This window comes from Dreissena polymorpha, chromosome 7 (assembly GCF_020536995.1).
Source record: "Dreissena polymorpha isolate Duluth1 chromosome 7, UMN_Dpol_1.0, whole genome shotgun sequence".
NCBI lineage: Eukaryota > Metazoa > Mollusca > Bivalvia > Myida > Dreissenidae > Dreissena > Dreissena polymorpha.
This window is the reverse complement of record NC_068361.1, coordinates 103695534-103702453: the sequence shown is the minus strand read 5'-3', so window position 1 is coordinate 103702453 and position 6920 is coordinate 103695534. Positions and strand designations below refer to the sequence as shown.

The 6920-nt window shown below is 33.7% G+C and overlaps 1 long non-coding RNA gene across 1 annotated transcript; it reads right to left on the bottom strand.

The window, feature by feature from the left end:
• Positions 1–549: 549 nt before the first annotated feature.
• On the bottom strand, positions 550–6609 carry LOC127839006 (uncharacterized). The gene is made up of 2 exons (XR_008030102.1): positions 5793–6609; positions 550–806 (listed from the first exon to the last, which is right to left on the bottom strand). It is a non-coding gene; the product is annotated as an uncharacterized LOC127839006 (long non-coding RNA).
• Between the last annotated feature and the right edge of the window lie 311 nt (positions 6610–6920).

The window sequence follows — 6920 nt, the reverse complement described above, 5'->3', positions numbered from 1 at the left end:
AAATCCTACTTACTGTTTTTAAATAAAAAAATAATAAATTACTTTCTACCTAGGCTATAGATTAAATGACCCTATAATGATCAGATTTGTATGGAATGAGTGCTATATTGACGTCATCATTTGATGACGTTCAATTGAACGAATGATAATGGCGACTAAAATTCGTTAAGCTCCTGGTTATAGCCGCGATTTGGGAGTCTTGAAAACTGGCCCAACACTTGTGCTGAAATTTGACATGTATATGGACCAGAATGCGATCTACCTTTTGGCGTATTCGTCATATCTGGGAAAAGTCCAGTTTTTGATAAATTTACGAAAAAAGTGGTGTTTTTTATTGCGCAATCGCTATAAAATGAGTACTCGCTGGAAGCGTTAATAGCGTTAATAGCAACCCAAACACAATTCACCCCCAAGAGACAATTCACGCGCTAGACACTTAAAATTTGATTTTAAATAATACATATTGCGATTTTATTCCCAAATTAATTAATAATTTCATCTCTCGTTTAACATACGTTTTAGAAAATATTAACAAAACAAACAAAAACAAACAGCCGTTAAATTTTATTGTTGTAAATATGGTAACCTGATTACATATCCACTAGCGTCTATGCATATTTACACATAAAAAATAGTTCGCAAGTAAGCAACAAACAATCACATTCAAACGCAAATTATTTAACAAAATATATAAATTTATGCTAGAAATCGAAACTTAAATACAATGTCTGCACTAAAAACACAATACCAATAGTTTTTACAATAACACATTCGACATGTACATGTACTTCCAACAACACGCCAACCTCTATTTCAAAGCGAATGTGTAGAGTAACATTTCAACAATAAAGACAAACTGGAACTGGAGTTTAACTTAGTGCGCAAATTGGAAGTGATTACAGTAATTTATTTTTCAACTTGTCAATCTCCGTAGTATACGTTTAGTTGTGAGATGTTAACGGTTTCCCAAAAAAAAACATGCCTTCGCTACGAAGTCAAAGTGGGTGGGGAACGAGACTGCTTGTGGATTTCGAGTTGCTGGAAGTTTGTAACGAAGCTGCTTTTGTGCAATATTCAGCGATTTTGCAAGCTGTGTGTTTGAAGTTGGAGATATATATTGCTGACATTAATGATGTTGTGTACGTTCTTGTGACCACTGATCTGCATATGATACCAGTGGGAGAGCATCCCGAATCCCAGTTCCCACATAGTCTGCAACAGATGTTTCCTGGTCGAGTGGTTGGTAAGTTTCATCATCGTTATACATGCATATTACACATTTTACATTATTTGTGCTATTTTTGACACCCATTTTTCATGCTGATGAACCAACGGTCAGTGCCAGTAGTCCTACTGTCATTGGTCTGTGTGCTTGTTGAAAGTACATGTAGAAAGGGTTGATTAGCTCCAATAGCCATGTTGCTCTTTTTTGGATAAAATTTATGGCAGTTGGCTTTTTATCTTTGTGCAGCAACATCTGCCGCCTCATTTTTGAAAACATTAGTCGCACACTGTTCATATTGTGGAAAAATGAGTCTTGCATGTAAAAGTAAGAAAAATGGGTGGTGACTATTCAACAATGTGAAAAAATGAGTCGCGCATTGTTTAAAATACTTAAAATATCAGTCGCAAACATTAGAAAAATGTAAAAAAAGTGTCTCACAATGTTGAAAATTGTGAAATATGAGTCGTACAATGTTGAAGGTTGTAAAAAATGAGCCTCGCAATCTAGACAATTATGGAAAAATAAGTAAGGGGACAAAAATTCCACTCGTCTGCTCATATTGACGAGTGAAATCTTTAAAGGACAAGTGAATTTCCCTAAAGCGCTCGTCCTACAGGACGAGAGAAAAAGCTGATGTTAAAATATGTTTTTTAAGACCCGTAAATAATTAAATAAAATCATTTTCTTAAAGCATATCTATTCCGAAAGTAGAACGAGAATGAACTGGAAATTGTAATTGTAAATTTCATACAACAGGTGCGCATTGTTATGCGAGACTAAGTCGCGAGTAAATATTGGTGTCAATGTTGACAGGGAAACATCCGACTGCATTCACTGTAAGTATTGATTTTTAAAGAATTATTTAACTGCAAAGTACAGTTTATAACTAGTCTGAATTTCGTCCGAAAAATGTCTGACATTTGAGCGTTCTTTAAAGGGATGGGGGGGAGTTTGGTGTTCAAACATCCCAAACAGGAAAGCACGCAAGCATTAGAAAAAAAGTAAAACAGCAGTCTTCATTTATTTATTTGTGTTCCTCATAAATAACTTATTTCACTGCTCAACATTTCTTTTTTGATCAGCTGGCATGAATAACTGAGTAAGCAGCATTTTAGCAGTGATATAGTAAATTTTATTAGTCATATTAGCCCTTTGCAAACTTTATTTCACACATATTCAAGGACGAGTGCATATGTGTTTGCAGGACGAGTGCACATTTAAATGCACTCGTCCTGCAGGACGAGTGCAGTTTAGAAATATTTTTGTCCCCTGTAAGTTGCACACTGTTCAAAATTGTGAACAAATGACTTGTGACTGTTGGAAATAGTGAAAATAATTAATTGAGCATTGTTCAAATTTGTGAAAATATGAGTCTCAAACTATTCAAATGTGTGAGAAAAAAAGTCGCTAACTGTCGAAAAATGTGAAAAAATGAGTTGCACACTTTTAAAATACTGACCATTTGCATTGCAAATTCCTCTACCGGTAATTAAAATACTGACCATTTGCGTTGCAAATTCCTCTAATTTTTGCAAAAACAGCTTTCACTATTTATTTATTTAATAATAATCAGCGTTCTAGATAAGCTGCGTATCAGCGTAAAATACGCATTCGAAATATCAAGATACGCTCAATTTATCATTTCCGTGCGTACATTTAAGCAAGCCAATCTGGACTTACGCTAATGCTGTAAATTCTCTGCGCAGTGCCCCAGATAATTATTGGAGAAATAGGGTTTCACCCATTGATTGAAAAATAGGGTGATTTCCTTCTTGAATAGGGTGAAATAATTTATAAAAATGCATACCTTATATCATTATGTTTACTTCTGTGGAAGATGCTCACTTGTACTGATTCAATAAAACTTTAAACTATCATAATTAACTTTAATAAACTGATGTTTCATAACATCTTTAATCATTGAAACTGTCCTTAATATAAACTTAAAACAAACAAAAATTCGATAACACGAATGATCATTTGGCTCTTGCTTTCTTGGTTCGAAACAGTTTGCGATCGACTGATATTTTTTTCTCAACAATAGCGGAAGTCTTTCGACCTCTCTTAGACATTTTTATTTTGCATCGTTATAGAAACTGAAAGTACGGGCACTTTATAAATACATGCACAATGAGCGACGGATAAAGTCAGATTGAAAACGCATGTATGTCGAGGGAAAACAATTTGATCACACTTTATTTAACTATGAAATCTAGAACGCAGAGAGTTTGAATAAAGCTTGACTGTTTTCATGGTCCGTCATCCAGGCGCTTGCTTAATAAATACCGTGACGATATATTTCAAAGAGAAAATACCGAAAATGAGCATTTAGTATTTCGATTGAAGCTATTGTGTTGTAACGCATTGAATTTGACGAATTTGCGCACAAATCAAATGGTTGCGTTTTCAATAGCATGTTATTGAATTTCTTTGCGTTTTTAGACATTTTAATAGGGTGAAAGACGCAGATACACAGCTTATCTGGGGCATCTGAGGCGTATATCATAAACAAAAAATATAAACCGCTGATTGTCTTTAGCCAAAAAATGAGACTGGTTATCGTAAAATTTAGAGCTGGTTGTAGAAATAGTTAGCCAGTCGGTATGCTCTATACTCTGTAGCATCTAGATGCATGGTAAATTTAGTATTGATTTTAACAGACAGTCAGCGCTTATTTTATTAACATAACATGAAGTGGTCATTGTAAAAAATATTTCCGATTGTATTTTTGTCATGCATAATTTAATCTTCCATAAGAATAAAATAACTCGCTGTGTCAATATTTCGGTTTCCTTAATCATGTTTTAGGTAAGAATGGTTAGCATTTGATACACAAGTTTTAAAAAAAATAGTGTGGTTTTTAATAAATTTTGAGAAAGAGACGGATGATCAGAATTGGAGGTTCAAATCTTTGTCAAGTATAAAATGTTAACCATTCTGACCTAAAACACAATACAGGAAACCATACATCCAACTTGTCGTCATTAAAGTCCAGAGTTTACATGAAATTATGTTACACGAGATATGTATTTCATACTATACAGAAGCGAAGGAGTCATAAAAAAACTCAATTTAGTATTAACAACATGCTTACATGTACATCAATTTTAACTTTAATTCTTTGCTTTGAACAATAAAGTTACAAAGATTTGAACCTCCAATTCTGGTCATATTACATTAATATTTGCATATTTTAATACCATATAAATATTGTTTAAATCTATTTGTTGATAAATTTAAAATAGCTGACTTTCCTCTTACATGCCCTTGTATTTCAAGATAGAATACTTTCCTTCACAGAGGAGAGAGGTCTGAGTTTGAATCTCAGTGGGGGCTTCAGAGGATGATTTATTTTTAGAAAAATGATTATATTTGCTCATCTTTTTAAATGACTTTGAGCCACACACCTTAAAATTAACTGCATGGCATAGTAAATTTAAGTATAAATAAGAAACATATCTTTATCTTTGCCATTTAGAATATATCTGGTGATTACAAGGTAGAAATCCGTCTTTTTTGCGCTTTTAAAACTTAAAAATAATCGCGTTTGTAGAAATAGACGTTAAATGTCTACAAATCCTACTTCAGTTTAAAAGCGGTACCGTTTGAACAATAATATATTACTTTGTAACTAGGCTATAGATTTAATTTATCTATGCCAATTAGAATATACAATGTATCTGGTGGTTACAAGGTAGAATCCGTCTATTTTGCGCTTTATTAAACTAAAAAATAATGCCTTGGTCAAATATGAGAATACGTATATAGAAATCCTACTTACTGTTTTTAAATAAAAAATACTAAATACTTTCTACCTAGGCTATAGATTAAATGACCTCCTATAATGATCAGATTTGTATGGAATGAGTGCTATATTGACGTCATCATTTGATGACGTTCACTTGAACGAATGATAATGGCGACTAAAATTCGTTAAGTCCTGGTTATAGCCGCGATTGGGAGTCTTGAAAACTGGCACCAACACTTGTGCTGAAATTTGACATGTATATGGACCAGAATGCGATCTACCTTTTGGCGTATTCGTCATATCTGGGAAAAGTCCAGTTTTTGATAAATTTACGAAAAAGTGGTGTTTTTTTATTGCGCAATCGCTATAAAATGAGTACTCGCTGGAAGCGTTAATAGCGTTAATAGCAACCCAAACACAATTCACCCCCCAAGAGACAATTCACGCGCTAGACACTTAAAATTTGATTTTAAATAATACATATTGCGATTTTATTCCCAAATTAATTAATAATTTCATCTCTCGTTTAACATACGTTTTAGAAATATTAACAAAACAACACAAAAACAAACAGCCGTTAAATTTATTGTTGTAAATATGGTAACCTGATACATATCCACTAGCGTCTATGCATATTACACATAAAAATAGTCGCAAGTAAGCAACAAACAATCACATTCAAACGCAAATTATTTAACAAATATATAAATTTATGCTAGAAATCGAAACTTAAATACAATGTCTGCACTAAAACACAATACCAATAGTTTTTACAATAACACATTCGACATGTACATGTACTTCCAACAACACGCCAACCTCTATTTTCAAAGCGAATGTGTAGAGTAACATTTCAACAATAAAGACAAACTGGAACTGGAGTTTAACTTAGTGCGCAAATTGGAAGTGATTACAGTAATTTATTTTTCAACTTGTCAATCTCCGTAGTATACGTTTAGTTGTGAGATGTTAACGGTTTCCCAAAAAAAACATGCCTTCGCTACGAAGTCAAAGTGGGTGGGGAACGAGACTGCTTGTGGATTTCGAGTTGCTGGAAGTTTGTAACGAAGCTGCTTTTGTGCAATATTCAGCGATTTTGCAAGCTGTGTGTTTGAAGTTGGAGATATATATTGCTGACATTAATGATGTTGTGTACGTTCTTGTGACCACTGATCTGCATATGATACCAGTGGGAGAGCATCCCGAATCCCAGTTCCCACATAGTCTGCAACAGATGTTTCCTGGTCGAGTGGTTGGTAAGTTTCATCGTTATACATGCATATTACACATTTTACATTATTTGTGCTATTTTTGACACCCATTTTTCATGCTGATGAACCAACGGTCAGTGCCAGTAGTCCTACTGTCATTGGTCTGTGTGCTTGTTGAAAGTACATGTAGAAAGGGTTGATTAGCTCCAATAAGCCATGTTGCTCTTTTTTGGATAAAATTTATGGCAGTTGGCTTTTTTATCTTTGTGCAGCAACATCTGCCGCCTCATTTTTTGAAAACATTAGTCGCACACTGTTCATATTGTGGAAAAATGAGTCTTGCATGTAAAAGTAAGAAAAATGGGTGGTGACTATTCAACAATGTGAAAAAATGAGTCGCGCATTGTTTAAAATACTTAAAATATCAGTCGCAAAACATTAGAAAAATGTAAAAAAAGTGTCTCACAATGTTGAAAATTGTGAAATATGAGTCGTACAATGTTGAAGGTTGTAAAAATGAGCCTCGCAATCTAGACAATTATGGAAAAATAAGTAAGGGGACAAAAATTCCACTCGTCTGCTCATATTGACGAGTGAAATCTTTAAAGGACAAGTGAATTTCCCTAAAGCGCTCGTCCTACAGGACGAGAGAAAAAGCTGATGTTAAAATATGTTTTTTAAGACCCGTAAATAATTAAATAAAATCATTTTCTTAAAGCATATCTATTCCGAAAGT